The sequence below is a fragment of the Siphateles boraxobius genome, unplaced genomic scaffold (assembly GCF_051911475.1).
Source record: "Siphateles boraxobius isolate OS27281-9 unplaced genomic scaffold, OSU_SipBor_1 85, whole genome shotgun sequence".
Taxonomy (NCBI): Eukaryota; Metazoa; Chordata; class Actinopteri; order Cypriniformes; family Leuciscidae; genus Siphateles; species Siphateles boraxobius.
The window spans coordinates 965001-980729 of NW_027509214.1; the positions used below are offsets into that span (position 1 = coordinate 965001).

Below are 15729 nucleotides of genomic sequence, written 5' to 3' on the forward strand. Positions count from 1 at the left end.
TTTTAGAAAATTGAAGAAATTATCCATTTTAAAAAATGAAGTTTAAACACAATGCAAAGCATCCCTCATAAACAGGTGGCCTGGTTGAATCATCGTACGCACGATTTGTTAAACCGAGGGAACAGTTTAAGAATTCGTGAGTACAGTTTATAAACTGAGGGGACGGATTGCACAACCGTCGCCACGGATTGATTTTTTCTCCCAAAGGAGACTTTCCGGGCTCCATACCACGGGAATATAAAACCCAGTTGAATATAAAAAACTGCAGTTCAAATGTTACTCCCGCTCCTCATCGGTATTCGGTAGCTGTCACAGTTGCTAGGCGACAAGAACAATCATCCTTCATTTTTTTAAATAAAAATGCTGTCGTCACCAGCGCGCAATGACTTATGGGGTAGGAGCGGGTAGGATCATGGGTAGGATAAGCCACGAAGGATCCATTATGTATCCTTCCTTTCACAGGGAAACGAAGGGTGCATTTTGAATCAGGGTAGCCTTCGTCGCGCCGCGATGACGCAACCGGCCTTTGAATACAGCCTTCGAAGGATACGAAATTGAATTGGGACTTCCTTCATCGCGCCGCTGTGACGCAATCGGCCTTCAAATACGGCCTTCGAAGGACGCAGCCTTTACATTGGGACACAGCTATAGTGACGTCTTTCAAACTTCAGGGGCCGGTTCTTCGTACGTTGCTTAAAACATCCGAGATCAAATGAGACATCCAAGATGATATCATCGTGCTAATCATGATCCGGCTAATTGGGTTCTTCGAACACACCTGTTGTTTATGATTAGTATCGCTGGATTGAGTTATCTGAGATAATTGCGCGTTCATGCGCTGGGTTAAAAGGGGATATGTATCGATAGTAGATACAATGATCAGCAACGCTGCTATTGGCTGTTCAGCATGGCCAAAGAACGCGCCCAGTTTTTCTCCCAAGGAGAACAAGAGATTTTAATGGAAGGTTATGCCGAATTTGAATCTTTAATTAAAACGACAGGGAACACCTCGAAGTCTGCAAAATCCAGGAGAGAGGGCTGGCAAAAAGTAGCAGACAAATTAAATGCGTAAGTGCTGTCCATGGTAGATGTTTCTATCACTTTCTACAGTATGTATTTTTGCATTTTAATAATTTCATATTTATTTTGTTCTTTTATGTCAGAGCCTCCGCGGGACCCACTAGAACATGGGGACAAGTAAAAGTGAAGTACAAGAATATTCTACAAAATGGTAGCCTTTAATTCTTATACTGTCTTTATTTTAAAAAGTCAATTTTTTCCTCTTTTTAAAAGCCACTGTTAAATAATGTGTTTGTCTGTTTATAACAGCCACCAAGAAAAAGGCTGAAAAAAAAAAAAAACAGGTGGTGGTCCTGCACCACCACAATATACCCCAGCAGAGGAGCTGGCCCTTGGGTTGAATGAAAACCGACCCATTGTGGAGGGCATCCCTGGGGGCAGCTCTTCCTCAGACCCAAAGCCAGTAATTTACAGTAATTTATACCGTTTGTGAAAGTGAAAACTTCTAAACTTTTAGTTAATATAAAATATATTGCCATGAGTTATTGATCACATTATATTTTTTACAGTGTAGTTAATTGTAATGACATTTTTTTTGATCCCCTCTTTTGTGCAGTTTTACATAATACACCAACACTTTTACCTGTTCCCAAGCAAGTGGTGGCTGAAGCATATGCAGTAAGTTGTGTACTTTTTCTAACTTGCATAAAGGGAAGAAAGTGCAACACTTTGTAATACCCATTTATTTCCATTGCACAGGACAGTGAAGAAACCCTCTCAGATGACTGTCCTTTGGAGGAAGAACCTGTAAGTGCATAAATAACTTTACACTAATTTGTATATACTTGTGTACCTATTCTTTCTGTCTGCAATATGAGTTGCAGGAGTCCACACCTACAGAAAGGCCTACAGAAGAGTCTGCACAAAGAACTGATACAGAGGTGGACAGTGTTGTACTTTTACTTTTTACTTTTGTTGCATGAGGCATGTTTTGACCCTTTTTCTTTCACAAATTGACACAGGGTGACATCCGTTCCCAAATAAACGGCATCTTCAACAAAAAATTGAGTATTTTGACCTGAAAAAACACAAATTAAGAGGAGAAATTGAACTTGACAACTTGAAAAAGAGAAAAATTGCACTAGAGATAGAGTTGCTTCAAAAGGACCTTCAGAGTAAGTGCTAATACATCATTTGACACATAGTAGTATTGCTGACTTTACATAACTATCTCTTATTGCAGGCAAAGGATGACTTGCTTTTCTTTATAAAGAATTGTTTAAATAAAACTCCAGGAACTAAGCATTTTTGTCTTGTCTTTTACTACACATTCAAAAATGGTGTTCCACAATTCTGTCCCGTGCAGCTCTGCCACTAGGTTGGTCCAAGTGCACTGGCTGGAGGTCATCATCAGGCTGCACCCCCACCACAGGGGTCCTCTCCTTTCTGATAGTGGCAATGTTATGCAATATGGCACATGCAACAATTATGTCACAGGCCCTGTCAGGTGCAACCCTCAGACCCTTCAGACACTGAAATCTTTCCTTTAGTTGCCCAAAGGTCATTTCAATGCGTGCCCTTGTCCTGGCTAGAGCTGCATTGTAACGGGTTTGTGGTCCAGGGTTTGGGTCAGGGAATGGCGTCATGAAGTACTGCCTGCAGGCATAGCCCCGGTCACCAAGCAGGACCCCGTCAAAATTCCCTGTATAATGGAAAAATGCAGTTTTGTTAGGCTCAGCATAAGTGTGTGTAATACTGTGAGCTTGACATTTATAAGTTCCCTTACCACGTTCAAATAATGTGCATAAATGTGACTCTCTGAAAATTCTTGAGTCATGCACTGATCCTGGCCATTTTGCTTCCACATTTGTTATATGGAACATAGAGTCACACACCATCTAAGAGATTTTAGTCAGTCAACTGCATACTTTTTGATTACATTCATTTTTTTATGTAATATATTACTAATCTGGAATATTATAAATTGTAATAGTAACTTGCCTGCACATTTACACTGTGAACCCCCTTTCGGTTCACAAAATCCCCTTCATTGGGCCCTGGTTGGGCCTTGATGGGGACGTGTGTGCAGTCTATGGCACCAATCACGTTAGGGAAGCCTGAAGGACACATACTGTTAGTCATACTTTTTGGCATGGTCATGATTGTATGTCATTAACAATTATAAATGTACCTGCAATAGCAAAAAAATTCTGCTTTACAACCTGGGGTCTTAAGTGGCTTGGAAATACCACAAAACCCCCTAAAAACTGCTTGAGTGCCAAGTAAACTTTGCGAATGGCACGACAGACAGCACTTTTCACTAAGTTCTCTGCATCTCCAATAGTGTAAAGGAACGTGCCACTCGCAAAGAATCTCAGGGCAATGCACACAGTCTGTGCAGTTGTCAAAGCCCGACTCCTCCGTGTTGAACATTTAATGTGTGGTTCCAGCAAATTAATGATGTAAATAACACCCTCACGAGAAAAACGATATCTCTCAAAAATTACACTGTCGCGCTGCGCTAAAGGATCCTGTCTATCCTGCAATACGCGATTAATTCGAAAAGCTCTGCGAATTATCCTCGCACCTTCCGCAACAGGTTGCTGTCGTAAAAATGGACAAGACATGGCTACGACAGACTTCCCGTATCACCTCCGCTTATAAAGCCGCAATCTAATCCTGTTTACATGAAATAAGCCTGCCCGCGAGCAGGTTCAAGCTGGCGCACCTGTTGCTATGACAGCAAGTCTAGGATGAGCTTCGAAGACCCAAACGATCCAAGATCATGCCAAATCGCCAACAATCAAATCCAGCTAACTGAGTTAGCGACGTACGAAGAACAGGCCCCAGCACTTCTCCTTCCTCGTCATGCATCACGTGACTCGTCAGTGATAATTGCGGTAATTTTGCGTGTGTCCAGGAGGCGGTGAGATACAAACACGAGCTCTCCTGTACTGAGCTATTGATGATCTATAAGCATGTAAGAATTGATAAATTAGGAAATTCCAGACAGTCTGTTTTGGGGGTGACCAGACACTGAGAGGACAAAAGGACCTCTCTGGAGATTACCATTTGAACTGGCCTTCATGCACCATTGAGACGAAAGTCTCACCTCCGAACCAACTTCATCTACATCTCCCCTCACCCCCACCTGAATGCACCCAAGAAAATGTAGTTTTAATGTGAATGATTATCACAGAGTATTTTCATGTTTAGTATTATTTAAAATGTCACAGTACGACTGGTACAAATGTCTCATTCCCAAAGAAGTAAACCCAAAAGGTAATAAAGTTCTTAGGAAGTTTAGAAATATCATTCACACCCTCCAATACTGGAGGGTGTGTCTTTGAGTTAACACCTTCGACCATTTGACTGAATGCTAATTTTCCACTGCTAGCAAATGGTGACTTACAGGTAAATTTCCACTGTGAATGATGTTTAGATTTGAAATGAGGTCTGGGTATATAATGAAACGCAGCGAGAGCTCAGGGCCTTTTCTATATCTGAGATCGGCCCGTGAGGCTGAGACTCTCAGCCTCACGCATTTCTTGTCGGGTAAACTTTTTCCTCTTTGTTCTAGAACATTTGATGGTTTGCATTGATTATCTTTCAATTGATTATGGAATTGTAATAATACATTTACCTGACATAATAAATTGTTATATTTGATTATTCTAACAGACTTTGACTTTATTTTCATTGGAGTTAAAAGGAATAGTCAAACATTAACGTATATTTAATGATGAACAGATATCATTGAAAAACCTTTTCATTTTATGGAGTCAGATGAAACGAGTTAATACATAAGATAAAATGTATTGCATTTAACCAAAAATACTTTGCCGCGAGAAAAGACAGTAACACGCAAAGACCTTCACCGCTAATTCGAATACCGCCATTGGATCGAGTTAGACGGCCTTACAAGCACATTTATGCCACATAAGGGAAAAACATGCCTTGGTAAGTCATAGTCAAGTCGAGAAATTACTTGATTAAAAGTTTTTAAAAAAAAGAGAAATTGCGAGGTTTTCTGTCATAATTTTGGCTTAGTCTTGTTTTCCAGCACAAATATCAAAACATTCTTAAATCAAGATACATTTTCTGGCCCCAGCACTTCTCCTTCCTCGTCATGCATCACGTGACTCGTCAGTGATAATTGCGGTAATTTTGCGTGTGTCCAGGAGGCAGTGAGATACAAACACGAGCTCTCCTGTACTGAGCTATTAATGATTTACAGTTGAACAGTTGAATTGATGGATTGCTTTCATTCAGCCTGATTCCATCAATCATATTGCTTGTATTGTGTTTTCTGTAGTTTTACAGCAGCATTCACACTGTCGGCCAGAGATGCATCGCATATGATCTGATCTGATGATCTATAAGCACATTTATGCCACATAGGGGAAAAACATGCCTTGGTAAGTCAAGCCTTGGAAAGTCTCCAAAGGCGACATTCCTCTCTGCTGTATGCCACTTGTTCCTCACAAACAGGTTTGGACCAGCAAGTTGGCTCCAGGATCTCCAAAAACAATTGACTTGAGTTTGTATCTCTCGCAACCTTTTATAGGGGTAGCTAGCAAAGTCGAATGTCTTGTAGTCCCCTGTCTATGTGGCTCGACCAAGCAGTAGTGTGTTTGGCGTGACATATTGTATGCAGTCCTCCCGGCTCTGAATTCTCGCATCAATGGGACGTTCGTTTGCAAGATTGGCTGCTAGTTGAAGTGCTGTTAAGAACTCACTGAAAGTGAGGTTTGACCCTTTTCCAAGACTCTGGAGAGCTCTCTTTGTAATACGCACTGCAGCTTCCGCAGCCCCATTCCGATGTGGTGAATCAGCTGGATGTACTTTCCAGACAAACTGTGTTCGATTTTTAACTGCGTACTCCTCCAAGGTTGCTTTATCTTGACTTTCCAGGAAATCATACAGATCCTTCAGTACAGGTTTTGCACCAATGAAATTGGTCCCTGGGTCTGACCAGACCTTTCGGGGATGGCCTCTGATGGCAGTAAACCTCTGGTATGCCAATAGGAAGCTCTCTGTAGATAGAGTGTTAGCCAGCTCTGCATGAATAGCTCTATTTACCATACAGCAGAAGACAGCTCCCCAAACTTTCATCGATACTCTTCTCCTGACATCGTCCTTTACTTGGTAAGGTCCAAACAGATCGATAGCGGTGAACTCAAATGGTGCAGCCGGTCTGGTTCTCTCTTCAGGTAGTTTACCCATTACTTGTTGACATGCTCTAGCTTTTGCTTTTTTGCAGGAGACGCATCGGTCAACGACTCTTTGAGCAACTCTTCTTTCTCTCAAAACCCATGCTTTCCTTCTCATCTTCAGCAAGGTGCCCGCCACTCCATCATGTCCCTCATCATGAGCTTCACGAGCCAACAAGGCTGCAATCCAGGCATCAAAAGGCAACAGGGGAACAGCTTTGAGGTCCTCATGAAAGACTTGAACTCTGCCACCACACACCAAAAGTCCAGTTGCCCTGTCTCTGTAGACAACCAGTCGATCCATTGTGGTTTTTGAGAAGCTCACACCTTCTTGAACTGCTAGGCAGAGATCGCTGAATTCATCTCTTCTTTCTTGGAGAGTGATAATACCAGCTGATGATAGCGCCTCCCACTTTAGTTTGTCCATTGTCCTAACTTGGCAGAACTTCTTTGCCGTTCTCCAGACCAATGCCACCGTCTTGATCAGCCGTGTTAGATTGCTGAATCTCTTCACATCAACTAGCATTTGAACTGCTGTTCCACCAGATGGTCTACTTGGCTCCATCCGGGTTGAACTCTGGTTTTCTTCCGGCTCTTGTTTCTTCAATTGAGCTCTGGTAAGTGCAGCAACAAACACTTTCTTTTGGATCTTGGTGATGTTTTCTCTGGCTGCAGCAGCAACATCTTTAGCGGATTTAATTGGCCACTCATTTACTGGTAGACTGAGGAACTTTGGACCTGACTGCCACTCAGAGTCTTCATCCAAATATTTAGGGCCAGCCCCTCTCGTGAGGATGTCTGCAATATTCATTTGCCCTGGAACCCACCACCAATCCTGGACGTTAGTGCTGCTTTGAATTTCTCCAATTCGATTCGCAAAGAAGGTTTGGTAGCCATAACTTTCACGCTGTATTGCTCCTAAGATGGTCTGGCTGTCAACAAGATGGTACCACTTCTCAATTTGTATCCTGCAATGCCTTTGGAAGTATTTTTTTAACCGGGCAGCGAAGACAGCTCCACACACCTCCGCTTTTACGGCATCGCCCTTATGGTCAACGGGGGTCAGTTTGGCCTTGGATTCAACGAACCTCACGGTAATGCCTTGACAACACTGCTCCATACGCATGTTCACTGCCATCAGAGAAGGTGACACCAAAGGGTTCAGCGGCGGCGCCTGGGGGTGTGAGGGGTCTGACAAATCTTACTTGTCCCAGCCCAGCATACTCTTCCAGAAGCTTGATTGCATCCTCCCGGAGCCCTTCCGACAAAGCTGCATCCCAGGTATTCTCGGTCACACCATAATTGACTTTTGCCTCTTGAAAGGCTCTTCGCACCAGAATTGCACCTTTTCGCTTTGCAGGAGCCACCAAGCCTAGTGGATCATACAGCCCTGAGACTTGACTTAGAAGTTCTCTTCTGGTGAGTGGATTTGGCACTTGTGATCTCACTTCCTCCTTTGACAAATCTTGGCCAAGTCGCATCTTTTTCTTCTTTTTTGAGAAGTTTACAGCAATCATGACATGGAGCTTATCATCCTGTACCGTGTAACCCAGGCCAAGGGCTTTATTGTCATCTTCTGTCAGCTGATTTGGTAAGATCATAGTCTGTGGCTCAGTCTCCTTATCTCTGGACTCTTTCCTCCCACTTTGATCGGAGTATACCCAGGGCTTCATGTGGAATCCGCCAGCTTTTAGTATCTGCTCAACATTAGACGTGATGACTTTCAGTTGTTCCATGCTGTTGTGGGAAGTCAGGATGTCGTCGACATAAGCATCTTCTTGCAGAGGACAAGATCTCCAACTGCACGAATCTTCTGGGGAACCAGCTGTCCTTCCTTATGGCTTATCAGGAGTTGGATTTCTTTGGGTCTTACTAGCTCATGCAGTGGAACGTCAGGGAATATTCTTTGCAGCTTCTTGTCTGTCACATGCCGATGGATCTCTGCAACACTTTCGAGTCCATAGCACACTAACTGGAGTGACTTAAGTGTAGGGACACTTAAGTTGGAGAGGAACTCCTCCTGAGACTCTGTGCACTTTCCACCTCCACCTCGGGAGTTTGTTCGTCTATGCATTCCACATTTCTGCACAAGTAAGTGGTTTGCAGTATACGCCTCCATCATGGATTTCCAGGCATCTCTTGCATGCTCTAAGCCTCCTCACCGCATTCTCTCTCTCTGAAGGTTTCAGGGTCCTAAATTTCTTACAGAAATACAGCTTCTTCTTGTGTTTCCTATCTCCACAGACAATACAACCTGCTGGGTCACTGCTCAATTTGGTGGCTCTTGTTCTGGCATGCCTTGGGTCAGACCTGGTCTCCTTCCTGCTGGGCTCATCTTCTCTTAACTGCTCCAGCTGCTCATATATTGCCTCCTGGGTTTTGAGGAATTCAAGGAGCTTGTCGAAACGAGTTTGTGGTGCAACAGCATTTTTCTCATCAACAAGATAAACCACCCATTCCTTCTTCAGTGACTCCGGGAGTTTGCTCTCAATGGATTTTGTCACCAAGGGATTCTTCATGGCACCGATGTCTCCAAGCTCACCTAGGTCGTACAGGGCTTTTTCAATCATTTGAATCAGCTCCACTATTTTCCTGGCTTGGTGACCTCTTACTGGCGGCATTGCTTGCAACTCTTCCACAATTTCCAAGGCAATAGCAGCTCTATTCCCAAAACGATTCTCCAGGACACGGAATATTTCTTCTGCTGTATTATAAGCTGTAAGTCGAAACTCTCTAGCCACTTTATCATCGAGACTGTCCAGCAGCTGAAACTTCTTCACCTCTTTTGATCCGGTTGGTTCGCCTTCTGAAGAGCTTCCCACTCCTTCTTCCAGCGATGAAATTCACGTTTACTTCCAGCAAACTTGGGAAGGGAAGCAGGCTTCAACTTGATGGCTGGCCTTGGAGAACTATGGGCTGTAACAGCTCTCTCAGAACCCTGATGGATTTTTGCCTGAATAAATTCAGCCTTTCTGGAAACCAGCTTTGGGAGACAAACCTCAAGTTCTCTCAGACGGCTCTTAAAGTCTTCTTGCTCAGCAGAAGGTGCCCAACGATTCCACTGGACATGCGCTTCTCTTGCAACTTTAACCAATCCTCCCAGATGGCTCAGCATGAAGTCATATGCTTCCAGGTTCGCACAAGGTTGAACAGAAAAGACCCGGTCACACTCCGCCTCTGCCACTTGAAAAACCAGGGACATTTGGGGGTCCCCAAACCTAACTCAGAGAGTCTTCAAAATTAGATCTTTACCCTCCTTCAATCTCTGGTCACATTCTTTTGCTGTCTTCTCTAGGTCAGCCTTTTGTTGCGAACTTAATGCTGGCACGTCCTCTGCATCCAGCTCAGCCTCAACCTCTGCGATCAAAGCCGCCTCCACATCCTCATTTGCTTCCATGACTTTCGTGGCTTGTAATGAAAGATTTTTGAAGCTTTCTCTGAGCTCTTCCTCACACATGTCCATATGTGTCCTAGAAACAGAATTGGAGAGCCGAGAAAAGAGTCTTTTTGCGCTGGTTCTTTCAGCTTTAAGCTGCTCCAATGACTTTGTCTCCGCCATATCCTCTGGTTGGAACAACAGAATAATAATGCACACTTTGGGATGATGCTATGGCATTTACCTTTCTTCTTCCAGGCCTCCAGATGAGTTTCAAGGTCCTCCAATCCTGGCTGCGGTTTTTTACTGTCAAGCGTTTTTGTGTGACTGTGCGTTTCCCCACACTTGAAAGAGATAGGTTCTCACTACTGTTCAAACAGACATCAAGCTCGAACACTCGAGCCAGCGCTGCTGTCTGCCGTACGATCAGCTCCCAGTGCACACAAACAAAAGCAACAGTGCGCTGCTTTATCTGGCCTGGGCACGCACAAATGATTGCAGATTAGCTTCACTTGGTACTAATGAGGGAATGCGAGGTGACGTGCGATTTGCCGAAACAAATATCTTGTTTTTCCCTTTGAATTACATTTATTTTTCCCAGTGGCAGATATTTTTTAAGCATAAACTCACTTAGTTTTTATGTTTTTTTTCTTCTTCTGAAAATAAGACTTAATATCTTCAGTAATTTTGCTTCTCCAGTAAATGTATCTTGATTTAAGAATTTATATATTTGTGCTGGAAAACGAGACAGAAACACTGAGGAACAACATCATTATTTGCAGTTTATGATCTTTCAGCATATCATAAACCCTGAGCACATGATTTACTGTTCTGTGTTGAGCTTTAAGAAATACACGTCCTCACGGTTCCAGATGTGTGTTGAGGATAACAGAAGACGAGGAGTGTAACCAGGAATAGTTCATTCTGACAGACATGAAATCTCTCTTGAGCATGCAGATGTTGAAGCTTAGCTCTATAATGGAGAAGTTCATCAGTTTCAACGTCATTTTGAAGCAGACTCCTGAAGCTCCAGCTTTTTTGTGCTAATTTTATGAAATTATTGTGGAAAACTGCTTAACAGGGCAAACAAAAAATAATAACAGGGTGGACAAGTGGTAAAAATAATGTATGTATGATTTCAGTCACAACTCTAGAGTTCAATTACTTTATTTGAACTGGATTTAGATGAGAAACAATATGTAAAACATTGCCAATCAACTTTAAATAAGCCTACACTACTTCAACTTTAAACATAAATGACTTAGACAATCACTATGTTCAGTCTCAGTGTCACTCGGTTAGCTCGTCTGATATAACAGAAGTTTATCTAATAAAGACTTGCATGGTCTTTCAAAACTGTCATTTTAAAAATATGATTTTTCTACTTGTTTCCTATTTCTGATGTTCTAAGGTCGACCACATCAAATTTGAAAGATAGAATTAGTAAAAATAGACAGTTAAAATAATCAATGATCTCACTCAAGTGATGACTGCTTTATGATATGATGTCGTTTCATTTTCTCCAACTTTCATTTAAAGGGAAAGTAGTCAGAAATAACAGGGTGGATGATGAATTGAGGGACAGGCTAAAAACCTGATTATAATTGTTAAAATGAATGTAAATTATCATTATTAAATTCAATTATTAAATGTGATAATTGAAAAAAGTATATACATTATAGAGTGAATTATTACTGATATACAATGTAAAAATAATTCATGTATAGTAAGTGTTGTATTTATCATGGCATGTGATTCACAGGTCTGGGGACAGAGATGCGGGTGTTGGTTCAAAATGCTGTAAAAATCAAAAATCAATTTACTCAACTTCAATATGCTCAGAGTTTAAATGGTGTTATTTATGACTAAGACAGGTTTAACATTGATATTGTTCAACATTTTAAGGCAGTAAGATCATGATCTTTATGGGGACACAAGCCGTCTCTCAATATAATATAATTCTGCTTTCTTGAGTTTCGTGACTCTTTATGGAGACGAGAGATCAGAGGGACGGCTGTAAACTCATTTCCCCCTTTGTTATATGTATATATATTTGATCTGAGACCTCATTGAGTTCGCTGGACTCACAGAACAGCAACATGATCCTGAATGAGTCTTCTGTTCCTCTGGAAATCCCGCATGTTCTGCTAAACACACACTGGATCATCATCAGGAATATCAGGGAAGGGTCAGTAAATGTTCAGCTAATGCATCATTCCGGTTCTGGATGCTGATTGGTCCATACAGTGCATTATATTCCACGATACAGTAACAGCTTTATTCATTACCAATTTTATCCCATAACCAACAGAACAGCGGTGCTTTATGTCAGGACTAGATCTTCTAGTAACAGAATGGCACAATTTCAGGAAAATTTCTAATATATTTTTATTTGTATATTTAACTCTTTGCCCGCCATAATAATAATTTAAAAAAACTCTGCCATCTTGATCATTTTTACAAAACTGTAATGGTGCCTGTTGGAGTCATGTGATGTGAAAGTCAGGTGACCAAGGATAGAAGGGGAGTGTGATTAATAATGTGGGGTTAAAGATAATGTGTGGTTACATCTGTAGAGTGTGTGTGTGTGTGTGTGTGTGTGTGTGTGTGTGTGTGTGTGTGTGTGTGTGTGTGTGTGTGTGTGTGTGTGTGTGTGTTAGCATGGAAGCAAGGGTTGGCGTGTGACAGAAGTTATTCCTGAACTTAGCTCCTCAGTGGCTTTGGCTGCTTTTTATTTGTGCCTCTACAAACAAGGTAATATTTTATGAGAAGAATTATTGCACGGATTATTGGATTTTCAAAACAACAGGAACAACGTCTTTGGATGTGTTTTCTGTCGTGGAACCGGTAGGACACTGGGGGTGCTTCTCATTTCTTATTTGTGCATCCTCGTTTCCTTTCCTCGCTTCCTTTCCTTGCGTCTCAGCTCCTCCCCCTGTAGGATGCGAGGGAAGAAAATGAGGACGGAGGAATTGAAGGAAAGCGTATTTATACATTGGAATACTTGATCACTCCAGCGTCACTTCACAGCGTCATCAGCAGCGCTCAAAGTATCTGCCCTTATGTTGTTGAAGTTTGGTTATTTAAAAAATTCATAATAAATAATAATAAAGCAAGATATCCTGTTGAAATATGTGAGATGTGTGGATTGTATAAACTGCAAAGGTAAAGTATAAATTAAAACGATTGCGATCGATGTGAAGGGGGAGGAGAACTGATGCGTTTAGTCGTTTAGTCGATAAAACACTTTTAGTCGATAAAACACTTCCGCATAGGTTACACCCGTGTATCCTCGCTCATGACTCCTCTGGAAGCCTCCTCACTCCTCGATCCTCAACTCCTCGCGGTGCCCAGTTGGTCACATGTCTTAGCGATCTCTATAGTTACAGAAGGTGTTATTGGTCAGTTGTATGATAAGGGATGTGTCTGCCGTGTTATCTATTTATGTGTATACGAAGCTTTATTTTTCTTCACTACATTGAGCATAATATCAGACTTTTTGCTACACTTTATTTCAGAAAAACAATCTGTTCCTCGTTATTTCAAAGTGACGAAATCGAGATCTTTTTTATGTGTACCTGCCACGCGAATCTGACAGATAAACAGCCCGTTTTTATTTCAGTGCTGTTGGTAATGTTGTGGTTATTTCAGCCAACAGTTATTAGCTAAATTCAGCTTAATAGCGTTAAGTATTTGTATTTATTTATCATTGAACTGAACTTTGCGCAAGCATTTTAGACACAAAGTCCATGTGCACGGCTAGAATAGGCGATGTTTTACTTTTGTTTTCGTTTCAAATCTCACAGCCCCCCCTGTCAAATATTTTGATTCAAACCCTAAATGGCCCATTTTACCTGATATCACCTTAAATGAATTATTAAATCGAGATCTCCATGACCGAATAATATTTTGTTACCGATTATTTTAAATAAACTGGTTTAAAAAAAACATTCATTTGTGAATTCGACTGATCTAAAAGATTAAACTTGGAGTTACTCAGTGATTCAATAATGCAGACATAGCGAGTTAAATTAACAAAAAACAACGGAATTTGGTCAGTCACACAGACTGGTCAATATTCAGTCCCACAGACTGGTCAATATTCAGTCCCACAGACTGGTCAATATTCAGTCCCACAGACTGGTCAATATTCAGTCCCACAGACTGGTCTATGTTCAGTCCCACAGACTGGTCTATATTCAGTCCCACAGACTGGTCTATGTTCAGTCCGACAGACTGGTCTATATTCATTCCCACAGACTGGTCTATGTTCAGTCTGACAGACTGGTCTATATTCATTCCCACAGACTGGTCTATGTTCAGTCCCACAGACTGGTCTATGTTCAGTCCCACAGACTGGTCTATGTTCAGTCCCACAGACTGGTCTATGTTCAGTCCCACAGACTGGTCTATATTCAGTCCCACAGACTGGTCTATGTTCAGTCCCACAGACTGGTCTATGTTCAGTCCCACAGACTGGTCTATGTTCAGTCCCACAGACTGGTCTATGTTCAGTCCCACAGACTGGTCTATGTTCAGTCCCACAGACTGGTCTATGTTCAGTCCCACAGACTGGTCTATGTTCAGTCCCACAGACTGGTCTATGTTCAGTCCCACAGACTGGTCTATGTTCAGTCCCACAGACTGGTCTATGTTCAGTCCCACAGACTGGTCTATGTTCAGTCCCACAGACTGGTCTATGTTCAGTCCCACAGACTGGTCTATGTTCAGTCCCACAGACTGGTCTATGTTCAGTCCCACAGACTGGTCTATGTTCAGTCCCACAGACTGGTCTATGTTCATTCCCACAGACTGGTCTATGTTCAGTCCCACAGACTGGTCTATGTTCAGTCCGACAGACTGGTCTATGTTCAGTCCCACAGAGTGGTCTATGTTCAGTCCCACAGACTGGTCTATGTTCAGTCCCACAGACTGGTCTATGTTCAGTCCCACAGACTGGTCTATGTTCAGTCCCACAGACTGGTCTATGTTCAGTCCCACAGACTGGTCTATGTGCAGTCCCACAGACTGGCAGAGCCGGATTATCCATAAGGGCACTTGGGCCAGTGCCCAGGGGCACCAACCATTCACAACCACTAGGGGGGCACCACATGCCACAAGCTTTAAACAAATTTTTCGTAAATTGTTGTATTATTAACTTGAAATTCTTGAAAGGCCACACATGTCTCGTTTATGAACACTAATTTAACAATAATAATAATAATAAATTATAAATAAATAAAGATTACATGACCACTATCACTCCCCCCTCCCCAATCTGTCAGAGTTGAGTTGGTCCACAACAAGTACGCGCAAGTGTCATTTTTTTGACAGCTACAGAAAATGAATCTAAATCCAAAATGGACAGACGTCAATTGAGTGGTTTTGCAAAAAGAAAGTTAAAGAAAGACAAGGATGCAAGAGGTTTAGTTACAATTCAAAATGTTCCAGGGATCGAAAGTTTTGTTTGTGAGAACATCAATATTTTTTTGTGAGAACATCACAGGAATTGCGATCACTAGCAGCGCTGAGTCTGACGAAGCCGGAGCTAACTGTGGAGACGGTTACAAAGAAATGGACTTTTGGGATGTAGTTGACACCTTTGCTTGCGCAAAATCAAGGCAGTTCAAGCAGTTCTGCTAAACTTCATACATGAAAACGTTTTACCAGATTTAGTGCTACACTTATTGTCTCTTTTTGTTTCCCACTAAATAATGTTTTTTTCACAAAATGTTCAGATTTTAAAAAATTATTATGGACTTGTGATTTTTCTAAATTTTACTGCTGAGTTACCCTCTAATCTAGTTTATAATAGAAGTTGTCATAGATTATGATTATATATTTTTTTTATTTGTTGTTTTTCTTTATAATGAAGTTGTCTGTAGTATGTAGATTGTGTTTAAAACACAAAAGAGTGATTATCAGTTCAACACACAGAGTTATAGAAATTCGACTTTTTTTTTTAAACTGCGCTGGTAAAATTATTAGCTATAACGCTACGGAGGCCATAATATGTCTGACTCATGGCTGAAGTTAAGTTTCTCGAGCTCTTTGGGGGGGGGGTCCTTTTGAGGTATAGTGCCCAGGGGCACCACACTGTCTTAATACGGCCCTGCAGAC

The 15729-nt window shown here is 41.8% G+C and overlaps 2 long non-coding RNA genes across 2 annotated transcripts; one reads left to right on the forward strand and one right to left on the reverse strand.

Annotated features, from left to right (window-relative positions):
- The first annotated feature begins 900 nt into the window (after positions 1–900).
- LOC143731045 (uncharacterized) lies at positions 901–1478 on the forward strand. Its single transcript, XR_013200690.1, has 3 exons — positions 901–1068; positions 1164–1231; positions 1330–1478. It is a non-coding gene; the product is annotated as an uncharacterized LOC143731045 (long non-coding RNA).
- Positions 1479–2350: 872 nt separating this feature from the next.
- Positions 2351–3100, reverse strand: LOC143731075 (uncharacterized). Its single transcript, XR_013200692.1, has 3 exons — positions 3022–3100; positions 2807–2918; positions 2351–2722 (listed from the first exon to the last, which is right to left on the reverse strand). It is a non-coding gene; the product is annotated as an uncharacterized LOC143731075 (long non-coding RNA).
- Positions 3101–15729: the final 12629 nt, after the last annotated feature.